The sequence below is a fragment of the Dermacentor silvarum genome, chromosome 6, assembly GCF_013339745.2.
Source record: "Dermacentor silvarum isolate Dsil-2018 chromosome 6, BIME_Dsil_1.4, whole genome shotgun sequence".
Lineage (NCBI taxonomy): Eukaryota > Metazoa > Arthropoda > Arachnida > Ixodida > Ixodidae > Dermacentor > Dermacentor silvarum.
In genome coordinates this window covers 25,773,670-25,794,968 of record NC_051159.1, presented here as the reverse complement: position 1 = coordinate 25,794,968, position 21,299 = coordinate 25,773,670, and positions in this window count along the sequence as shown.

Genomic DNA, 21,299 nt, shown 5'->3' with positions numbered 1-21,299 from the left:
TCACTGCGTCCTTCTCGGAATCCGATTTACTTTATCTTCAGACATGTATCTTTACGTCAGAGGGCTATGCAGTACTATCCGCAGTGAAACACATTGATAGACTGAAACTCCAAAAGGAACGATACATGAATAACTACGAATGAGGGTTTTGCGCGCAAAAGGAAATGGCAGGTCTGCCTCGTCAGCGATTGAGCAAACGCAAGAGAAAGAAAGGGTGGGGTGGAGATGTGTAAAGGGTATTTTCATGCGCTGTCTCAAATTGCCGACCACAACCTTTTCGCGATGTTACGCCGCACTTTTCCCCGATAGCCTACGTGCCACATCGTATCTGCGAGGCATGCGAACCCCGTGGCGTAAAACCCTGCGGGGTAAATAAATCACATGCGTCCGAATCCTCCCTCTGAAATCAGGCTTCTTGTCAAGAGATGCCACCGCCTTTAAACACTCCGTCTTGCGAGAAATGGGGGCAGTGGCACGAACTGGTATGCCGAAGCTATAGCTCGCTCTATGCATGACGTATGAGAAGCCGCAGTTACGCGGTCTGCTTCTATTGTTGTAGCATTGCTTTTCTGTTTCGTAAAACCTATCACCATGTCGGTAGCGGTGCATACCAGATCGCACAAATGGTGTCATATTTTTCATTCTCAAAGCTATATGCACTGCTAAGAGCGCGGCCGCGTTCTCACGCTTGACTTATTTTTAGGGGCGAAGCTCCTTAGGGTGTGGGTCGTGCCCTCCTCTGTAGTAGTAGTAGTATGTAGCCACCTCTAGTTTATGAATTGCTCAATAGATGGCGTTGTGTGTCCGCACGTGAAAGAGACGCCGCATGTAGTTTTATGAAGTGTTCACTAGAAGTCCGTAGCTCTGGTTGGCATGGAGACCGCTATGTATGTATACGCATATGTACATATATATGTATATGTATAGTATAACCGGAAGCCGACTTTAGCTTCCGTTTCCACTTCCTGTTCCGCTTCCGTTTTCATTTCCGGTTCCGCTTCGGTTCCGGAAGCCTGCTTCCGGCTTCCGGAGAACGCTTCCGGCGTTTTTCTCTCTCGTCCGTAGCTAGGTGCGCTGCGGTGCACAAGGGCGTTCGTTCCCGACGCGCGTTCTCTTTCTCTCGTTCCGGACGTGCGCTCTCTTTCTTTCTCGTCCGTAGCTAGGGGCGCTGCGGTGCACAAGGGCGTTCGTTTCCGACGCGCGCTCTCTTTCTCGTCCGTAGCTAGGGGCGCTGCATTGCACAAGGGCGTTCATTACCGACGCGCGCTCTCTTTCTCGTTCCCGACGCGCACTCTCTTTATCTCTCGTCCGTAGCTGTGGTTTACCCGAATAATCCCCCGGTGCTTCGCCCACTCATCATCATTCACTTCGTGGATATGCTGTGATTTTTTTCTCGTTAGCTTGGCATTCACAATAACGAAAAATATTTATCAAAGTTCTTTTTTCTTTATACTTAGAACCAAAGCGAATATCCCAACTTGCACAACTACTCGAGATTGCCGCCTTCGATGTTCCGGATCTGGCGCAGACGTTCTTCGTGGACATCAGCCGGCCGATGCAAATCTGTACAACGGGAGTAAGTGGTTTAGCGACCGTTATTGCTGATGTGCGACGGTGTCTAGTGGTCTCGAGAAGTCGTGGAATGCCTTTTGTGGTCCCTAAGCAGAGTTGCGCTGTCGTCGAGTGATGCGGTCAGTCATCCTAAGGCGCCCCACTGAATAGGTTCGGCACATCGAAGGTGGCAGTCTCGAGCAGCTGCGCCAGTTGGGCCAGCAGATGCGATCCGGTGCACACGTTCCTCGTGGACATCAGCAGGCCGATGCAAATCTGTACAACGAGAGTAAACGGGTTAGCGACCGCCAATACTTTGTTGCGACCCTGTCTAGTGGTCACCAGAATTGGTGGAATGTCTTTTCTAGTCAATCAGTAGAGTTGCGCTGTCATCGTCGAATCACGCGGCCAGTCATCCCGAGGCGCTCCACTGAATCGCTCCGGTACGTCGAAGGAGATAATCGCGAGCAGCTGCGCAGCTTTGGCCAGCACAAGGGAGCCGGTGCGCACGTTTTTCATGGAAATCAGCAAGCCGATGCAAATCAGTAACGAGAGTAAACGGGTTAGCGACCGACATTGCTCTGGTGCGACCGTGTCTAGTGGTCTTTAGAAGTGGTGGAATGCATTTTGTAGTCCCGTAGCAGAGTGGCGCTGTCGTCGACAAGTGACGGGGTCAGTCATCGCAAGGCGTTCCTCGGAATCGGTCCGGCAGGTCGAAGGTGGCAATCTCGAGCAGCTGCACAGGTTCGGCCAGCACAGGGGATCTGGTGCACACGTTCATCGTGGACACCAGCAAGCCGATGCAAATCAGTAACGAGAGTAATCGGGTGAGCGACCAAAATGGTTTTGGTGCTACCATGTCTAGTGGCCTCGAGAATTTCTGGAATTCCCTTTGTAGTCTCTCATGAGAGTTGCGCCTTCGTCGTCGAGTGACGCAGTCAGTCAACCCAAGGCGCTCCACTTAATCGGTCCGGCACATCTACGGTGGCAATCTCGAGCAACTGCGTAGGTTCAGCCACCACAGGGGATCCGGTGCACACGTTCTTCATAGAAATCACCAGGCAGATGCAAATCTGTACAAGAGTAAACAAGTTAGCGACGGCCATTGCTCTGGTGCGACCATGCCTAGTGGTCTCGAGAAGAGCTGGAATGCCTTTTGTGGTCCCTAAGCAGAGTTTCGCTGTCGTCGTCGAGGAACGCGGTGTCATCCCAAGGCACTCTACTGAATCGGTCCGGCACATCAAAGGTGGCAATCTCGAGTAGCTGCGCAGGTTTGGCCAGCACAGGGGAACCGGTGCACACGTCTTTCGTGGAAATCAGCAGGCCGATGCAAATCTGCACAATGCCAGTAAACGGGTTAGCGACGGTCGTTGCTCTGGTGCGATTGTGTCTATTGTATTCGAGAATTGGTGGAATCGCTTTTCTAGTCTCTTTTGAGAGTTGCGCTGCCGTCGTCGACTGGCCCGGTTAGTCATCCCAAGGTGCTCCGCCGAATCGGTGCGGCAATTGGAAGGTTTCATTCTCGAGGAGCTGCGCAGGTTCGGCCAGCACAGGAGATCCGGTGCACACGTTCTTCGTGGAAATCACCAGGCAGATGCAAATCTGTACAACGTGAGTAAACAGGTTTGCGACGGCCATTGCTCAGGTGCGACCGTGTCTAGTGTTCTCGAGAATTGGTGGAATGCCTTTTGTAGTCCCGTAGCAGGGAAGCGCTGTCGTCGTCGAGTGATGCGGTCAGTCATCCCAAGGCACTCCACTGAATCGGTTCAGCACATCGAAGGTGGCCATCTCGAGCAGCTGCGCAGAGTCGGTCAGCACAGCGAATGCGGTGCACACGTTCTTCGTGGAAATCAGCAGACCGATGCAAATTTCTACAAGCGTAAATGGGTAAGCGACCGTCATTGCTTTGGTGCGACCGTGTCTAGTCATCTCTAGAAATGGTGGAACGCCTTTTTGTAGTCCCGTAGCAGAGTGGCGCTGTCGTCGACGAGTGACGCGGTCAGTCTTCCCAAGGCGCTCCTCGGAATAGGTCCGGCACGTCTAAGGTGGCAATCTCGAGCAGCTGCACAGGTTCGGCCAGCGCAAGGGATCCGGTGCACACGTTCTTCGTGCGCATCAGCAAGCCGATGCAAATCAGTAACGAGGATGAACGGGCTAGCGATTGTCATTGCTGTGGTGCGACCGTGTCTAGTGGTCTCGAGAAGTGGTGGAATGCCTTTTGTAGTCCCGTAGCAAGTGGCGCTGTCTTCGACGAGTGACGCGGTCAGTCATCCTAAGGCGCTCCTCTGAATCGGTCTGGCACGTCGAAGGTGGCCATCCGGAGCAGCTGCGCAAGTTGGGCCAGCAGAGCGGATCCGGTGCACACGCTCTTCGTGGACATCAGCAAGACAATGCAAATTAGTAATGAGATCGAACGGGCAAGCGACGGTCATTGCTGTGGTGCGACCGTGTCTAGTGGTCTCTAGAAGTGGTGGAATGCCTTTTGTAGTCCCATAGCAAGTGGCGCTGTCTTCGACGAGTGACGCGGTCAGTCATCCTAAGGCGCTCCTCTGAATCGGTCTGGCACGTCGAAGTTTGCCATCCGGAGCAGCTGCGCAAGTTGGGCCAGCAGAGCGGATCCGGTGCACACGCTCTTCGTGGACATCAGCAAGACAATGCAAATTAGTAATGAGATCGAACGGGCAAGCAACGGTCATTGCTGTGGTGCGACCGTGTCTAGTGGTCACTAGAAGTGGTGGAATGCCTTTTGTAGTCCCATAGCAAGTGGCGCTGTCTTCGACGAGTGACGCGGTCAGTCATCCTAAGGCGCTCGTCTAAATCGGCCTGGCACATCGAAGGTGGCAATCTCGAGCAGCTGCACAGGTTCGGCCAGCAGAGCGGATCCGATGCACACGTTCATCGTAGAAATCAGCAAGTCGATGCAGTAACGAGAGTAAACGGGTTAGCGACCGTCAATGCCGTTGTGCGACCATGTCTAGTGGTCTCTAGAAGAGGTTGAATGCCTTTTGTAGTCCCGTAGCAGAGTGTGATAATCAGCACGCGTGTCATAATCGCGGAGAGAAACCACGACAATGCAAGGAATTGTAATTCACAGTGAGGAAAAAGCAAGCATTCCTTTTATCTGCCAAACTTCATGTGTCAATGTTCATATTTTACACAATGGCAAAGTGCGCGGGTGTTTTCGCATTTCGCCCCATCGAATCTCCGTAATGTCGCTGTACGGGTACACTAACTGGCAAGAACGCATTCTCCAGACCAAGGGTGAGTGCAGTATAATTTGCAATCAAATTTGTCTTTGTAGCACTATATCTAGCACGCATGTCATGATCGCGGAGAGAAAACACGACAATGCAAGGAATTGTAATTCACAGTGAGGAAAAAGCAAGCATTCCTTTTATCTGCCAAATTTCTTGTATCAATAGTTAATTTGACACAATGGCAAAGCTTACGTGTGTTTTCGCATTTCGCCCCATCGAATCTCCATAATGTCCCTCTACAGGTACACTAACTGGCCTGAACGCATTCTAAACCAAGGGTGACTGCAGTATAAATAGCAATCAAATTTGTCTGTGTAGCACTGTATCTAGCACGCGTGTCATGATCACGGAGAGAAAACACGACAATGCGAGAAATAGTAATTCACAGTATTGAAAAAACAAACATTCTTTTTATCTGCCAAATTTCATGTATCAATGTTTAATTTGACACCATGGCAAAGGTTACGTGTGTTTTCGCGTTTCGCCCCATCGAATCTCCATATTGTCGCTGCACAGGGACACTAACTGGCCTGAACGCATTGTACGGACAAAGAGTGACAGCAGTATAATTAGCAATCAAATTTGTCTGTGTAGCACTATATCTAGCACGCGTGTGATAATCACGGAGAGAAAACACGACAATGCAAGGAATTGTAATTCACAGTATGGGAAAAGCAAGCATTCCTTTTATCTGCCAAACTTCATGTGTCAATGTTCATATTTTACACAATGGCAAAGTGCGCGGGTGTTTTCGCATTTCGCCCCATCGAATCTCCATAATGTCGCTGTACAGGGACACTGACTCGCCTGAACGCATTGTACGGACAAAGAGTGACAGCAGTATAATTAGCAATCAAATTTGTCTTTGTAGCACTATATCTAGCACGCGTGTCATAATCATGGAGAGAAAACACGACACTGCAAGGAATGGGATTTCACAGAATGGAAAAAGCAAGCATTCCTTTTATCTGCCAAATTTCATGTATCAACAGTTAATTTGACAGCAATGCAAAGTTTACATGTGTTTTCACATTTTGCCCCTTCGAATCTTCATAATGTCCCTCTACAGGGACACTAACTGGCCTGAACGCATTCTACAGACCAAGGGTGACTGCAGTATAAATAGCAATCAAATTTGTCTGCGTAGCACTATATCTAGCACGCGTGTCATCATCACGGAGAGAAAACATGACATTGCGAGAAATAGTAATTCACAGTGAGGGAAAAGCAAGCATTCCTTTGATCTGCCAAATTTAATGTATCAATGTTTATATTTGACACGATAGCAAAGTGCACAGGTGTTTTCGCATTTCACCCCATCGAATCTCCATAATGTCCCTCTACAGGGACACTAACTGGCCTGAACGCATTGTACGGACAAAGAGTGACTGCAGTATAATTAGCAATCAAATTTGTCTTTGTAGCACTATATCTAGCACGCGTGTCATAATCATGGAGCGAAAACACGACACTGCAAGGAATGGGATTTCACAGAATGGAAAAAGCAAGCATTCCTTTTATCTGCCAAATTTCATGTATCAACAGTTAATTTGACAGCAATGCAAAGTTTACATGTGTTTTCACATTTTGCCCCTTCGAATCTTCATAATGTCCCTCTACAAGGATACTAACTGGCCTGACGCATTCTAGGGACCAAGGGTGACTGCAGTATAAATAGCAATCAAATTTGTCTGTGTAGCACTGTATCTAGCACGCGGGTTATGATCACGGACAGAAAACACGACAATGCGAGAAATAGTAATTCACAGTGAGGAAAAAGGAAGCATTCCTTTTATCTGCCAAATTTCATGTATCAATGTTTATATGTGACACGATAGCAAAGTGCACAGGTGTTTTCGCATTTCGCCCCATGGAATCTCCATAGTGTACCTCTACAGCCCCACTAACTGGCCTGAACGCATTCTACAGACCAACGTTGACAGCAGTATAAATAGCAATCAAATTTGCCTGTGTAGCACTGTATCTAGCACGCGTGTCATGATCACGGAGAGAAAACACGACAATGCGAGAAATAGTAATTCACAGTATTGAAAAAGCAAACATTCTCTTAATCTGCCAAATTTCATGTATCAATGTTTAATTTGACACCATGGCAAAGTTTACGTGTGTTTTCGCGTTTCGCTCCATCGAATCTCATTATTGTCGCTGCACAGGTACCCTACCCTAACTGGCCTGAACGCATTGTACGGACAAAGAGTGACTGCAGTATAATTAGCAATCAAATTTGTCTGTGTAGCACTATATCTAGCACGCGTACGTGTCATGATCACGGAGAGAAAACACGACAATGCGAGAAATAGTCTTTCACAGAATGGAAAAAGCAAGCATTCCTTTTATCTGCCAAATTTCTTGTATCAATAGTTAATTTGACACAATGGCAAAGCTTATGTGTGTTTTCGCATTTCGCCCCTTCGAATCTCCATAATGTCCCTCTACAGGGACACTTACTGGCCTGACGCATTCTACGGACCAAGGGTGACTGCACTAAAATAGCAATCAAATTTGTCGGCGCAGCACTATATCTAGCACGCGTGTCATGATCACGGAGAGAAAACATGACATTGCGAGAAATAGTAATTCACAGTGAGGGAAAAGCAAGCATTCCTTTGATCTGCCAAATTTAATGTATCAGTGTTTATATTTGACACGATAGCAAAATTCACAGGTGTTTTCGCATTTCGGCCCATCGAATCTCCATAATGTCCCTCTACAGGGACACTAACTGGCCTGAACGCATTGTACGGACAAAGAGTGACTGCAGTATAATTAGCAATCAAATTTGTCTGTGTGGCACTGTATCTAGCACGCGTGTCATGATCACGGAGAGAAAACACGACAATGCGAGAAATAGTATTTCACAGAATGTAAAAGCAAGCATTCCTTTTATCTGCCAAATTTCTTGTATCAATAGTTAATTTGACACAATGGCAAAGCTTACGTGTGTTTTCGCATTTCGCCCCTTCGAATCTCCATAATGTCCCTCTACAGGGACACTAACTGGCCTGAACGCATTCTACAGACCAAGGTTGACAGCAGTATAAATAGCAATCAAATTTGTCTGTGTAGCACTGTATCTAGCACGCGTGTCATGATCACGGAGAGAAAACACGACAATGCGAGAAATAGTAATTCACAGTATTGAAAAAGCAAACATTCTCTTTCCCTACTAAAAAGTCCTATTTGATTTCAAACGGGTTTCATCAAATCGGATTATGGAACGGCACCCCGTTTGAACCTGTTTAGTCCAGACCAGTTTGTCTCCGTTTGAACCCATTTAGCCCAGACCTGTTTGTCCCCGTTTGAACCCATTTAGCCCAGACCTGTTTGATTGATGATGATTGATTGTTGGAGTTTAGTGGCGCAAGGGCCAGGTATGGCCAAAGAGCGCCATGACAGTATTAGTTCGCGCCAAGACGATGGTAATGGCTTGTTAGTGGTAGATGAATAGGGAATTATATGAACATTAGATGTGGCATGGCTGTAAAGGGGCCTAAAATCAGTCGCTGTAAAGTGCGTAAAATCTATAAGTAGTAAGATTATGGCAATGAATGATTATGTGTACTATGGACATGAAGAATGCATTGCGAAAGAATGATACGAGTTACAAAAAATTAAAGATACAAGTATTGGCCAGAAGCACAAGTGCCTAAACAGAGCCCTTGAAACACAAGGGCCTGGAGGCATGTGCAGTTAAAAAACTATCGCAGCAGCATCCTCTAGAGAGAGGATGCACTACGAACTTATTGGGCTAGTTACATGTAGCACAACATCTTTCAAGAAAGCAAGGACTGCGTTGGTGCTAAAAAGTGGTTCTTTACCGAGAAACATAGCGGGATGCAGAGGGACACAATAGCGATATGCGAGAGGAAAATGTTTCTTTCTTTCTCTTTCGGCTTCCCGACACTCCAAGAGGACGTGGAGGACGGTGAGCCTGTCGCCACATCTACCACATGTTGGAGGATCATTTCCATTCAATAGAAAATTGTGAGTACCATATGTGTGTCCTATTCTGAGACGACAGAATAGGACATCAGTTCGTCGTGTTTTAGTTGTACAGGGCCAGAAACCTAACTGTGGCTTAATCAAGTGGAGCTTATTAGTTGTTTCAGCGTCCCACAGACGCTGCCAGTGGCCTCGCAGTTTCCTTCGCAAAAAAGGCTTCAGATCTGTGGAGGAAATAGCAGCGGCAGGATTAATAGCTTGCGATGTAGTTGATGTGGCCAACTGGTCTGCTAGCACATTGCCCTCGATGCCTCTATGGCCAGGCACCCAGCATATTATTACATGTCTACGAGATTGGTAAATGTTACACAAGAGTGAGTAAAGCTCGATAACAACAGGATTCTTATGCTTTTGTAAAGATGTTAGCGCTTTTACAAGACTCAACGAGTCTGTGAATATTATTGCCTTTTGTAGTTTCAATTTCTCTATATGCTTCACCGCAGACAGTACTGCGTAGGCTTCTGCGGTGAAGATGCTTGTTAGGGGGTTCAATACGTCAGTTTTAGAAAAGGAGGGGCCAACAGCGGCGTAAGATACGCCAGCATGGGACTTGGATGCGTCGGTATAGAATTCCGAGCACGAGTACTTCGATTGAAGTTCGCGGAAATGCATTGCAATTTCGAGCTCGGGAGCGTGCTTTGTGACCTCTACAAAGGATAGATCACATTCTATCACCTGCCACTCCCAGGGCGGTGAAAGCTTAGCTGGAGGCATTAGGCGATGTTCTAGAAGTGGGATATCCATCTCTTCGCTAAGTTCTCTTACACACAATGAGAAAGGCCGCCTCATAGAGGGTCGATTATAGAAAAGCGTTGCACACTTCAAATCATTAAGGGTTGCAGAACAAGGATGTTCACGATCGGAGTGTACTTTGAGAAAATAGGTGAAGCTGATGTATGTTCTCTGGAAATGGAGTGACCACTCATTGGATTCTACGTATAAACTTTCGACGGGGCTTGTTCTGAATGCGCCAGTGGCCAGGCGGATACCTAGATGGTGGACGGGGTCTAGCATTTTTAGCGCGCTCGGGGCGGCAGAGTGATATACTACGGCACCATAGTCCAATCGTGACCGAATGAGACTCTTGTGAAGGTTCATTAAACACTTCCTGTCGGTGCCCCAGGATGTGTGAGATAATATTTTCAGTAAGTTCATTGTTTTTAGACATTTCGCCTTTAGATGTTTTATGTGGTTAATGAAAGTAAGCTTAGAGTCAAGTATGATGCCTAAAAATTTGTGTTCTTTGTTCACAGGTATTTGTTGTCCATACATTTCGATAGTTGGATCTGCAACAAGACCTTTCTTCCTGGTGAAAAGAACACAAGAACTTTTGTGGGGGTTTACTTTGAACCCGTTTTCCTCTGCCCACTTAGACACTTTGTTGAGCCCCTGCTGTACCTGTCTCTCGCACACTGCGAGGTTACAGGACTTGAAGCCTATCTGTACGTCGTCCACGTAGATGGAATAAAAGATAGCTGGTGGTAAAGAAGCACGAAGCGTGCTCATTTTAACGATAAAGAGTGTGCAACTGAGCACGCCTCCTTGGGGTACACCAGTTTCCTGCACAAAAGGTCGTGATAAAACATTGCCAACTCGAACACGGAATGTGCGATTCAGCAGATAACTCTCAATCACATTTAACATATTACCACGTATACCAAAGTGGGAGAGGTCTCTCAGTATGCCAAACCGCCATGTGGTGTCGTAGGCCTTTTCTATGTCTAAAAATACAGACAAGAAGAACTGTTTGTGAACAAAAGCTTCGCGTATCTGCGCCTCAATACGTATCAAGTGGTCAGTGGTGGATCGACGCTCGCGAAAACCACACTGGTATGGATCAAGCAGTCTGTTTGATTCTAGGAAATGTAATAGGCGACGGTTTATCATTTTTTCGAAGACTTTGCAGAGACAGCTTGTTAGCGCTATGGGCCGATAACTCGATACAGAGGATGGATCCTTCCCCTGCTTCAGGATAGGGATCACTATGGCCTCTTTCCAGGCAGAGGGGATCTCGCCGGAGGTCCATATAGAGTTATACAGACAGACAAGGGTTTTCTTCGTTTCAGAGGGTAGGTTCTTCAACATTTCATATAATATGCGGTCAGAGCCTGGGGCAGATTGGTTGCAACAGGCGAGTGATGCATGCAGCTCTGCTAGGGAGAAAGGTAGGTTATATGGCTCGTTTCCGGTGCTCTTTCGGTCCAGTTTTTGTTTTTCTATTGCTGATTTGTATCTTTTAAACGCTGGAGAATAGTGTGATGAACTGGAAACATGTTCAAAATGTGCACCCAGATAGTTCGCTTGGTCCTCCAGGCTGTCTCCCTGTCTGTCTACCAGGGGAGGCGGATGTGTTTGTCGTCCTCTTACCCTATTCACCCTGTTCCAAACCTTGGCCTCATCCGTGTACGAGTTGATACTTGATAAAAATGTTTGCCAGCTGTCTCTCCTGGCTTGTCTGCGTGTTCTCCTACCTTGGGACTTGATTTTCTTGAAACTGACAAGGTTTTCAGCAGTAGGATAATTGCGAAGCTGCCTCCATGCTCTGTTCTGCTGCCTACGTGCGTTCCGGCATTGTTCATTCCACCACGGAACACGGCGTTTGCTAGAAAGACCACTTGTTTGGGGAATACACTTAGAAGCTGCATCTATTATGAAATTTGTAAAATACTCGATGGCACCGTCAATTCCGAGCGATGAAATGTCAGCCCACGAGAGCTTACTGGTAAGTGTTTGGAATTTTTCCCAGTCCGCTGCATTGACCTTCCACCGGGGAGCATGTGGTGGAGATTCGTATTGTCTTGGCGCTCTCAGCAGTATTGGAAAATGGTCGCTCCCGTAAGGGTTTTTTATAACTTCCCATTCAAGTTCAGGTAATATGGATGGAGAAGCTATGCTGAGGTCTATAGAGGAAAAGGTTTTGTTTGCAAGACAATAATATGTCGGTTCTTTTTTGTTAAGCAGACAAGCACCGGACGAGAAAAGAAAATCTTGAATTAGACGACCTCGCGCGTCGATGCGAGCGTCGCCCCACAGACTGTTGTGTGCATTGAGATCGCCAAGAACAAGATAGGGCTCTGGCAATTCGTCTATCAAGGACTGAAATTCGTGTTTGTGTAAGCGGTAATGTGGGGGTATGTATAGCGAGCAAATGGTGATGAGTTTGTTAAGGAGAACCAGTCGAACTGCCACTGCTTCAAGGGGTGTTTGCAGCTGCAGACGTTGACATGCTATGCTTTTGTGAGTCATAATGGCAACACCGCCTGATGATGCGAGACCATCATCGCGATCTTTACGAAACGTAACATACTGTCGAAGAAAGTTTGTATGTGTCGATTTTAAATGAGTTTCCTGTACACACAGCACTTTTGGATTGTGTTTGTGGAGAAGTTCTTGCACATCATCGAGGTTCCTAAGAAGGCCTCTGATGTTCCATTGTATAATTTGTGTGGCCATACTGAAAGTAAATGGGTGCTGTGTGTACTAAAAACAATAAGGAAGTGTTGCATTAGATTACAGAGCCCTTTCCAGGCCCTGTAACGCGGGATTTGTCTTTTCTGAAGCGGTCGAGGGAACCTCGCCGCTCCTTAGGCGCTTGGTGCGCCGTCGGGGTGGGTGTGGTGTCCATTGCTTCTTGTGAGGCGCCGGACACGCGCTCTTGCGAGCGAGAAGTTTCACGAGAATGTCTCGCCGCGAAGGACGAGACATTTGCGCCCACCAGCCCGGATGTCGATGGGGCTGCCTTTGGGCCTGAGCTGCGCCGGCTGTTGCCAGCACCAGCAGGGGCCGGTGAGGGTGAGGCAGCCTTGACTGCACCCACCGTGGGAGCTGCTGGCGGGCCTGCGGGTTCGCTACGCGAAGCGCAGGCTGCCACCGAGGACTGTTGTGGTGCCGGCAACCCTAGGGTAACCGGGCCTGTTTGCTGGTTAGGTGGAGTAGACTTAGCTACTTCCACCCTGGGGGCAGGAGCCACAAGCGACAGCTCGCTGCGCGCGGGCTGGGCTGGTGGCAGTAGCCGCTGCGACGCTGCCCCTTGACGCGCCGCATCAGCGTAAGTGGTCGTGTGGAATGGTGAGCACCTTTTGCGTGCTTCCCTGAACGATATGTTTTCACGGACTTTCAGTGTTATAATTTCCTTTTCTTTTTTCCAACTTGGACAAGACCGGGAGTACGCTGGATGCTCACCATCGCAATTAACGCAGTGAGGTGTGGCCTCGCAGTTGTCTGAGGCATGACCTTGTACTCCACACTTAGCACAGGTGAGTCGACCACGGCAGCTCTGTGAGCCATGGCCGAATCTTTGACATTGGTAGCATCGCCTAGGATTGGGTATATATGGTCTTACTGCTATCTTTGTGTAGCCTGTTTCAATGCTTTGTGGTAAAGTGCTCAATTCAAATGTAAGTATCAGATGTTTCGTAGGGATTTCTTTGTTGTCCCGTCTCATAACAATGCGCTGCACATTCGTGACGTTTTGCTCCTTCCATCCTTCCAACAGTTTAGTTTCAGATAGGTCAATGAGGTCTGCTTCTGATACTACCCCCCGTACTGTGTTCATGGAACGATGCGGTGAAACAGTAACTGGGACATCACCAAAAGTAACAAGCTTGCCGAGTCTGTTGTATTGGTCTTTATCACGTAGCTCAAGCAGAAGGTCTCCGCTTGGCATTTTGGTGACCTTGTAGCCAGGACCTAGTGTGTTGGTTAAGAGAGAGAGAGAGAAAATGATTTAATGAAAGGCAGGGAGGTTAACCAGGACTGAGCCCGGTTGGCTACCCTACACTGGGGGAAGGAAAAAGGGGAGAGAGAGATTAAGAGAAGAATAGAAAGTTCACTCTTGATATCGCCGACGTAGCAACAGATCTCTGTTCTATCACTGATTATCAATCAGTCCGGGTCATAGACGGTCACTCAGTCCTGTCGTTTTTAAAAATCGCAGCAGCGCTTTTGTGGCCTTTTGCAGCTGTGATATTCGAGGCCATGGTCCCAAGATCTTGCTCAAAGTGAACGGTCTTCTATCTAGCCTATTGAGAACGTTGCAGAGGTTATGTCTTTCGCTTTGAAAAGATGGACAGTAGCATAGTAGGTGTTCTATAGTCTCATCGACACCACAGGCATTACACTCGGCGCTATCAGCCATTCCAATCAAACACGTGTAAGCATTGGTGAATGCAACACCCAAGCGTAAGCGGCACAGCATTGTCTCCTCATTTCGCGGAAATCCAGGCAACAGCCGCAGCTGCATAGATGGGTCGAGAGAATGCAACCAATGTTGGGCGAATTCAGTTGTATGCCACTTCTCCAATGTCATAGTTTGCGCTAGCTTGCTTAGATGTTGGGCTGCGTCAGTCCTCGACAAAGGTACAGAAACAATATTTGCTCCTTCGTGTGCTTTCCTAGCAGCTTCGTCGGCGATGTCGTTGCCGGTGATACCGCAATGACTCGGCAGCCACTGAAACACGACGTCGTGTCCTTTTGCGATCGTATGGTGGTGCATTTCTCGTATCTCCGAGACGAGTTGTTCGCAGGACCCGCGACGGAGAGCTGACAAAAGACATTGTAGGGCCGCCTTTGAATCGCATAATATTACCCACCGATTAGCCGGTTGGTTGTTAATATAATCAATGGCACCTCGGAGGGCAACAAGCTCCGAAGCGGTCGATGATGTCACGTGAGAAGTCTTGTATGTGATGCTCATTGATCGTGATGGTATAACCACTGCGCCGGTGGAGCTGGTCTGAGTGGAAGAGCCATCCGTATATATGTGGATTCGGTCAGAGTAGAAAGAGTGCAAGCAATCGAGAGCTGCTTGCTTCAAGGCCAAAGTGGGCATGTCCGTCTTTTTTCTTATTCCTGGAACGTAAAGGCGCACTTCAGGTTGTTTTAAACACCACAACGCTGATGGTGAACGTGTCGAGGGTGTGAACCCCGATGGTAGGGAGGCACTATGAATGTTGACCACGTTGGAAAATGACGCCTGTGGTCGTCGTTCTGGCAGGGAGGCAAGAGAGCTTGTTTGCACCCGTGAAACGTGGCGAATATGGGCCCTAAGCGTGTCGATGGTCATGTAAGTCGTGATCGGATGGTCTTGAGCCGTGATAACTGTTCCTGCTGTTGAGGCGCTCCGCGGAAGGCCGAGGCAAACACGTAATGCCTGTGCTTGCACGCTCTGAAGGGCTCGAAGATTTGATCTGCATGTTTTAGCAAGCACGGGAGAGCTATAGCGTAGGAAGCCGATAAAAAGCGCTCGGTACAACTGTAGCATAGAGCTCACTGATGATCCCCACGCTTTACCGGCGATGAATTTGAAAACGTGAACCATAGATGTGAGCTTCTTCTTCAAGTGGGCAACCTGAGGGCTCCAGGAGAGGTCTCGGTCAACAAAGACACCCAAAAACCGATGATTTCTCTTGTAGGAGATACGCTGGCCATTGATGCACACTGGATAACCAGACATCGCTTTTCGCGTAAAAGCGACTAACGCACATTTTTCTGTCGAGATGGTTAGGCCTTGTGTGCAAAGATAGCCAGTTGCCTGCGTTGCTGCCTTCTGTAACCTTGCCCGAACCTGCGGGCGAGTCACCGCTGATGCCCAGATGCAGATGTCGTCGGCGTAGATCGAAACACTCACTGTTTCCGGTAGGGAATCGGCCAGCCCAAGAAGTGTGAGGTTAAAAAGAATAGGGCTTAGAACACCGCCTTGAGGAACGCCACGGCATGTGTAGTGGTCAGTAGTCGGACCATCTTCTGTGCGTACGTACAAGGACCTTTGTGTCAAGTAGCTTTGGATCCATCGAAATACTCGCCCTCCTAGTTCCAATGTCAAAAGTGCGTCTAGGATGGCTTGATGGGAAACGTTGTCGTAGGCGCCTTTCACGTCAAGAAAGAGTGCTACTGATAAGCGTTTCCAAGACTTTTGCTGCTCAACAGATGACACTAGATCGATGACATTGTCAATCGATGAACGGCCTCGTCGAAATCCCGCCACAGAGTCGGGGTAAATATTGTGGTGTTCAAGATACCATTCGAGACGCATGAGGATCATGCGCTCCATGAGTTTTCCGACGCAGCTGGCGAGTGCTATAGGCCGATATGATGACAGTTCTAGCGGTGACTTTCCTGTTTTTAGCAACGGTACCAAGCGGCTGCGTTTCCATTCCTGTGGAACGACGCCATCATGCCATGACCTATTAAAAAGGTTGAGCAGTTCTCGTCGCGCTTCTCGACGTAGGTGGCGCATAGCATTATATGTGATTCCGTCGGGCCCTGGCGAAGACGAACACCGACATAGCGCCATAGCAGCCTCTAACTCTTCCATAGAAAAAGGAGCATCCATACTTGTATCTCGTGGACCAGGAATGTCGCCTAAAACCATGTCAGGGAGTAGAACTGTTCCGCCGGCGACTTTCGCACAAAACTCTTCTGCAACGTCTATCTCACGGCGGTTTTGATGGAGAGCAAGGGCGTTAAATGGGTGTCGTTGCTGGGGACATGAGCGAAGACCCCTTAGGGTACGCCACACACGGGACAGTGGCTTTCGGGGGTCCAGTGACTCACAAAAGCATTTCCATCTTTGATCTTCTAGTTTATCCATCCGGCGCTGTATCTTCTTTTGCATTCGCCGAGCTACTCTGAGGTCAAGAATTGACTTCGTGCGCCTGTACCTCCTTTCAGCTCGACGACGTAGTGCACGAAGTCTTTCCAATTCAATGTCATACTCTGTACGCTTTGATGAATGTGTGAAGCTACGCGTACAATCGTGCATTGCGTCTGCAATGATGTCTTCTAGCCTGCGTGCGATTGGTTTCTTGCATGCGTCTTCCACAAGATCTTCAAACACTGACCAGTCAATTTGGCGAGATATATTGGGTAATGTAGCTTCTAGTCCATCGATTCTCACATAGGTCGGAATATGATCACTTCCATGGGTTTCGATATCAGTGAACCACTGCACTCTCGAAGTTAGGCAACGTGACACCAGTGTTAAGTCTAGGCAGCTGCTGTACGTTGTTCCTCGCAGAAATGTCGGGCTTCCGTCATTTAGAAGACGCAGATTGTGGCCTGATGCAAAGGATATGAGTGACCTGCCTCTTGAATTTATCCTGGAGCTTCCCCATATCTGGTGGTGAGCGTTGAAGTCTCCTGTTATTATCCAAGGACCGTGAGTCGCAGCCATAAGATCGTTTAGTCTTTTGCTATCGAATTGACTTGTTGGGGAAAGGTAAACGCCAATAAGTGTAAAAGACAGCCTCTTCTTTTTCACAGTAACACAGACATATTGGTTATCGTCGTGTGGAGGTACGGGCTGGGCGAAATACGTAAGGTCCTTGCGAATGTAAACCAGAACCTTACTACTTCGGGCACAAGTGGTTGAAACGAAAGGTTCATATCCTGATAGTCTCAAGGTAGTTGATAAATTCGGTTCACAGATGACCAGCACAGGAAAGCGGTTTTCAAACACGAACTGCCGGAAATCCGAAATACGTGACCTCAGGCCTCTCGCATTCCACTGAAATATGGAGGCGCTTCTGACATCATCCCGGAACGATCGCTGCTGCTGTCGACGAGCCATGGTTCCGCTATATAAGTTTTCAAGCACTGGACTTCTGAAGGCTTGCGAGAACCGGATTGATGGCAGTTGATGAGTGTTGGTTAAGCTTTTCGCAACTACAAATGGGGATATTGTTCTTGCCAGTTTTTCTGTTCTTTCGCTATGCACTACTTGAAAGCGTGGGAAAATGTCTTTTGGTCGGGTGAACAGGTTCAAAAACTCATCGGTGCGTCCCCTCTTCTGAGGGAGACGATCAAGAAGTCGTGGAAAAGCGGGTGTTCCCATAGGAGTATTTTGTACTTCGGCAGCAATGGCAGCCACCCACCACGGAGTCCAACAAGGGGACGCTGCAGCACTTAACGTGTAAGGCTACAGGCGCCAGCCGTACATTGCCGCTATAACCTGATATATAAACCCAAGAGAGGGCATCTACACAAGGTTAACCCGAGCCGCCTATGAAAACGCAGAAGTAACAGAAGAGAAGAGTAGACAGGACAGTAAAGAAAAGAGATAGGAAAGAAAAAAGGGCAGAGAGGGGGATAGGAAAAGGCGACCAGCCGGTTTCCCCCGGGTGGGTCAGTCCGGGGGTGCCGTCTACGTGAAGCGGAGGCCAAAGAGGTGTGTTGCCTCCGCCGAGGGGCCATGAAGGTCCAAACACCCGGCTTCGGCTCAACCCCCAGGATCCCCTTTTCCCCGGACACGGCTAAGCCACGCACGGTTAAGCGCGGGAGGGTCCGACCCCCATGTGCTCGGGTCCGTGGTGTCGCAACCCACCAAACGCCTGCTTACGCAGGCGCCCCTGCGGGAGCAGACCTGTTTGTCCCCGTTTAGTCCACTCCCGTTTGACCCTGTTCGAACGTATTTATTTCCCTATTTGAGCCAGGTTTCTTTAGACTGGTCCGATGTCACTTAACATAAGTCACTCTTTAAATCTATTTGGTGCACTTATGGATTTGGGATGAGCCTTGAACGAGTTTTGTGTGACCTATGAGTGCGCTTGACATGTATGACCTATAAGAGTATGCAACCTGAAAAAGATCGGTAGCTCATTTTCATATGTACTACAAGTATGCCAATGTAATTCTTGCAGGTGTACTGCATGCTTTATCATTTGTACTCATTTTACTGCAGTGTTGTGTTGCTGTAATGGTATGCGCATAAAACAAATGTACAGAAAAGCGTAATTTTAAGTTGGAAAAACGTCAGGTGAAGAGGACTTGTAAAAGAAAGACATATGTATGCTTTACGTGTGTTTTATTGCGATATCAATTATATGGACACTCAAAAGCAGATTTCTGCTGTCGGCGTCGCCGTCGCCGTGAGGTTCCGTATGACGTCAATGGAGATCAAATCGTCGCCGCGCGCCGAACGCTGTATGTGCGAGTGAAATGGCGCGAGGGGCGCACGCTTTCACGGGGAGTGAACGCACGGCGGAGAACAAACGCGCGTTCTGCGCCGTGCTCCCTTAAGGGCTGCAGAAGTAGGCGTCTCTTTCCTCCTTTACAATCACCATATATGTAGAGCAAATGCACCTTCTTTCGACGCGCGAGAGGCCGTGGGGGAGGGGGGCGAGTGGGAGGAAAGGGAGGCGACGTTTAGCTGCGGCACCAAGTGCCTATTTATATCAGAGGCTCCGGCAACAGTCACCAACGCCGCACGCATTTTGAGCGAACGCGGGCAAAACGCCGACGGCGTCGACAACAGTTCTACGTGTTGCCGGTGCTGCTGCATGTCCAAGTTTATACAGCTGATAAAGCTAATATCATTACTCTGTATAGCTCTCTACAAATTTGCTATCGCAATTGATGCTTCGCCTTTCAGGTGAAACTGCGACAACATTTTTATGTACACCCATTCAAACATTAATACTGAAGCGCTCTGATTTTAAGACGGGGCATGTCGCACATCTGACAAGCATAGTTTATTGAAAATTCTATAATGGAACTCTGACAGAAAACTAGTGGAATGTGTTGCTTTGGTGAGAGCTTGCAGGGCACCTGCAAAAGTAAAGAAAAGCCAAAAAAAATTTTTTAACACGAAAGTGTTTTATGCCGGAGTCCACCAAGACTTCACTGACGTATTTCCGTCACGGAAATACGTCATAGAACATAATACAAAGAAAGAAACCAGAAGAAAAAAAGTTCCACAAACATGCAAAATTTGGAAATCGAACCCACGAACTCTCGGTCCGCGACGATAGATCGCCGAGCGTTTAACCCATTGCGCCACAAACGCATTTGCAGAGAGCTACACAGACGCGCCTTATATATCTAACACTCCTCCGTGTACCCGCGCTCTTGCTCGGGGCGGTGCCGCCGCCTACGAGCAGAAAAAGTGCTCGCAGTTTCACCTGAAAGGCGAAGCATCAATTGCGATAGCAAACTTGTAGAGAGCTATACGGAGTAATAATATTAGCTTTATCAGCTGTATAAACTTGGACATGCAGCAGCATGGGTAACACGCAGAACTGTTGCCGACGCCATCGGCGTTTTGCCTGCGTTCGCTCAAAATGCGTGCGGCGTTGGTGACTGTTGCCGGAGCCTGTGATATAAATAGGCACTTGGTGCCGCAGCTAAACGTCGCCTCCCCTCCCTCCCCCTCCCCCACGGCTTCTCGCGCGTCGGAAGAATGTGCGTTTGCTCTACATTTATGGTGATTGTAAATGAGAAAAGAGACGCCTACTTCTGCAGCCCTTAAGCGAGCACGGCGCAGAACGCGCGTTTGTTCTCCGCCGTGCGTTCACTCCCCGTGAAAGACGCGCCCCTCGCGCCCTTTCACTCGCACATACAGCGTTCGGCGCGCGGCGACGATTTCTTCTCCAAATGACGTCATACGGAACCTCACGGCGACGGCGACGCCGACGGCAGAAATCTGCTTTTGAGTGTCCATATAATTGCTATCGCAATAAAAGAGAAGTACTGCATTATGACACTAACGCGCACCGACAGTGAACGCTTCGGTGGTCTCAGCACTACGACGCCTCGATGCCAGCATTCGAAGGGACGCTGGCATCAAGAAGCACTACCAACGCCACCTAGGTGGCGTTCACCGTACTCAGCATAGCGGAGCGTGGCCTCCGCAATTAGCTCTGAAAATGTTTCTGAAGTAGATCGCGGAGGCTGCAATTACGACGCGCTGTACGCGCTGATTTGACTCGGTGACGATTCAGTTACGTGCTTTGTCTTGCGCGTTGTATTAGTGTGTCAGTTACGTGCTTCGTCTTTCGCGTTGTGCTAGCGTGTGCAGCGTAGTGCAGCTTCCATATGCACGACGGTTGCTCATGGTCATCGACGTTGGTAGTCGTGATGGAGGAGACGTGCCACCAGGCGTCAGCGTGGGTGCATCAACGCCTAAGGGCGCTTTAGCCACAAAACACCAATAGACATTATATATCAATGTGCAATAAACATTACACTACTTCTGTGAAGACACGTTTCACTTTCGTGTTCTATACCGATTCCTATATAAGAGGGATCAACCACATTTTTTCATTTATGCAACAGGAGGCAAAAGCAGTTTTGCGTATGTTCACACAGATAAGAATGGGTAAGCATTCAGAATATAGGAGATACTAACAAATCTCATTCAAAGGTAACTGGTTTCAGGCAATTTGGCTATGATTCTAAGGGAACATGCATTACTGTGGTAGAATAAACTGTCACAATTAGCGGGCCACTGAATCAAGTGTTATAATCAAAAAGACATCACTTATTCGATTAACAATAGTATTGAAGCAACAGAAGTAGTACCAAGCATAAAATGCACATTTAAAAAGCAGCATGGACACGTAACGCTAATAAATTACTTGGAAGCTACCTTTCTGCCAGCAAAGTAAATACCGTTGTGGAATACTGGCTTTAGCATCCACCGTGTTTGGCTGGTTTATCTCATACTGATAATTATGAGACTTAGATGGCTAG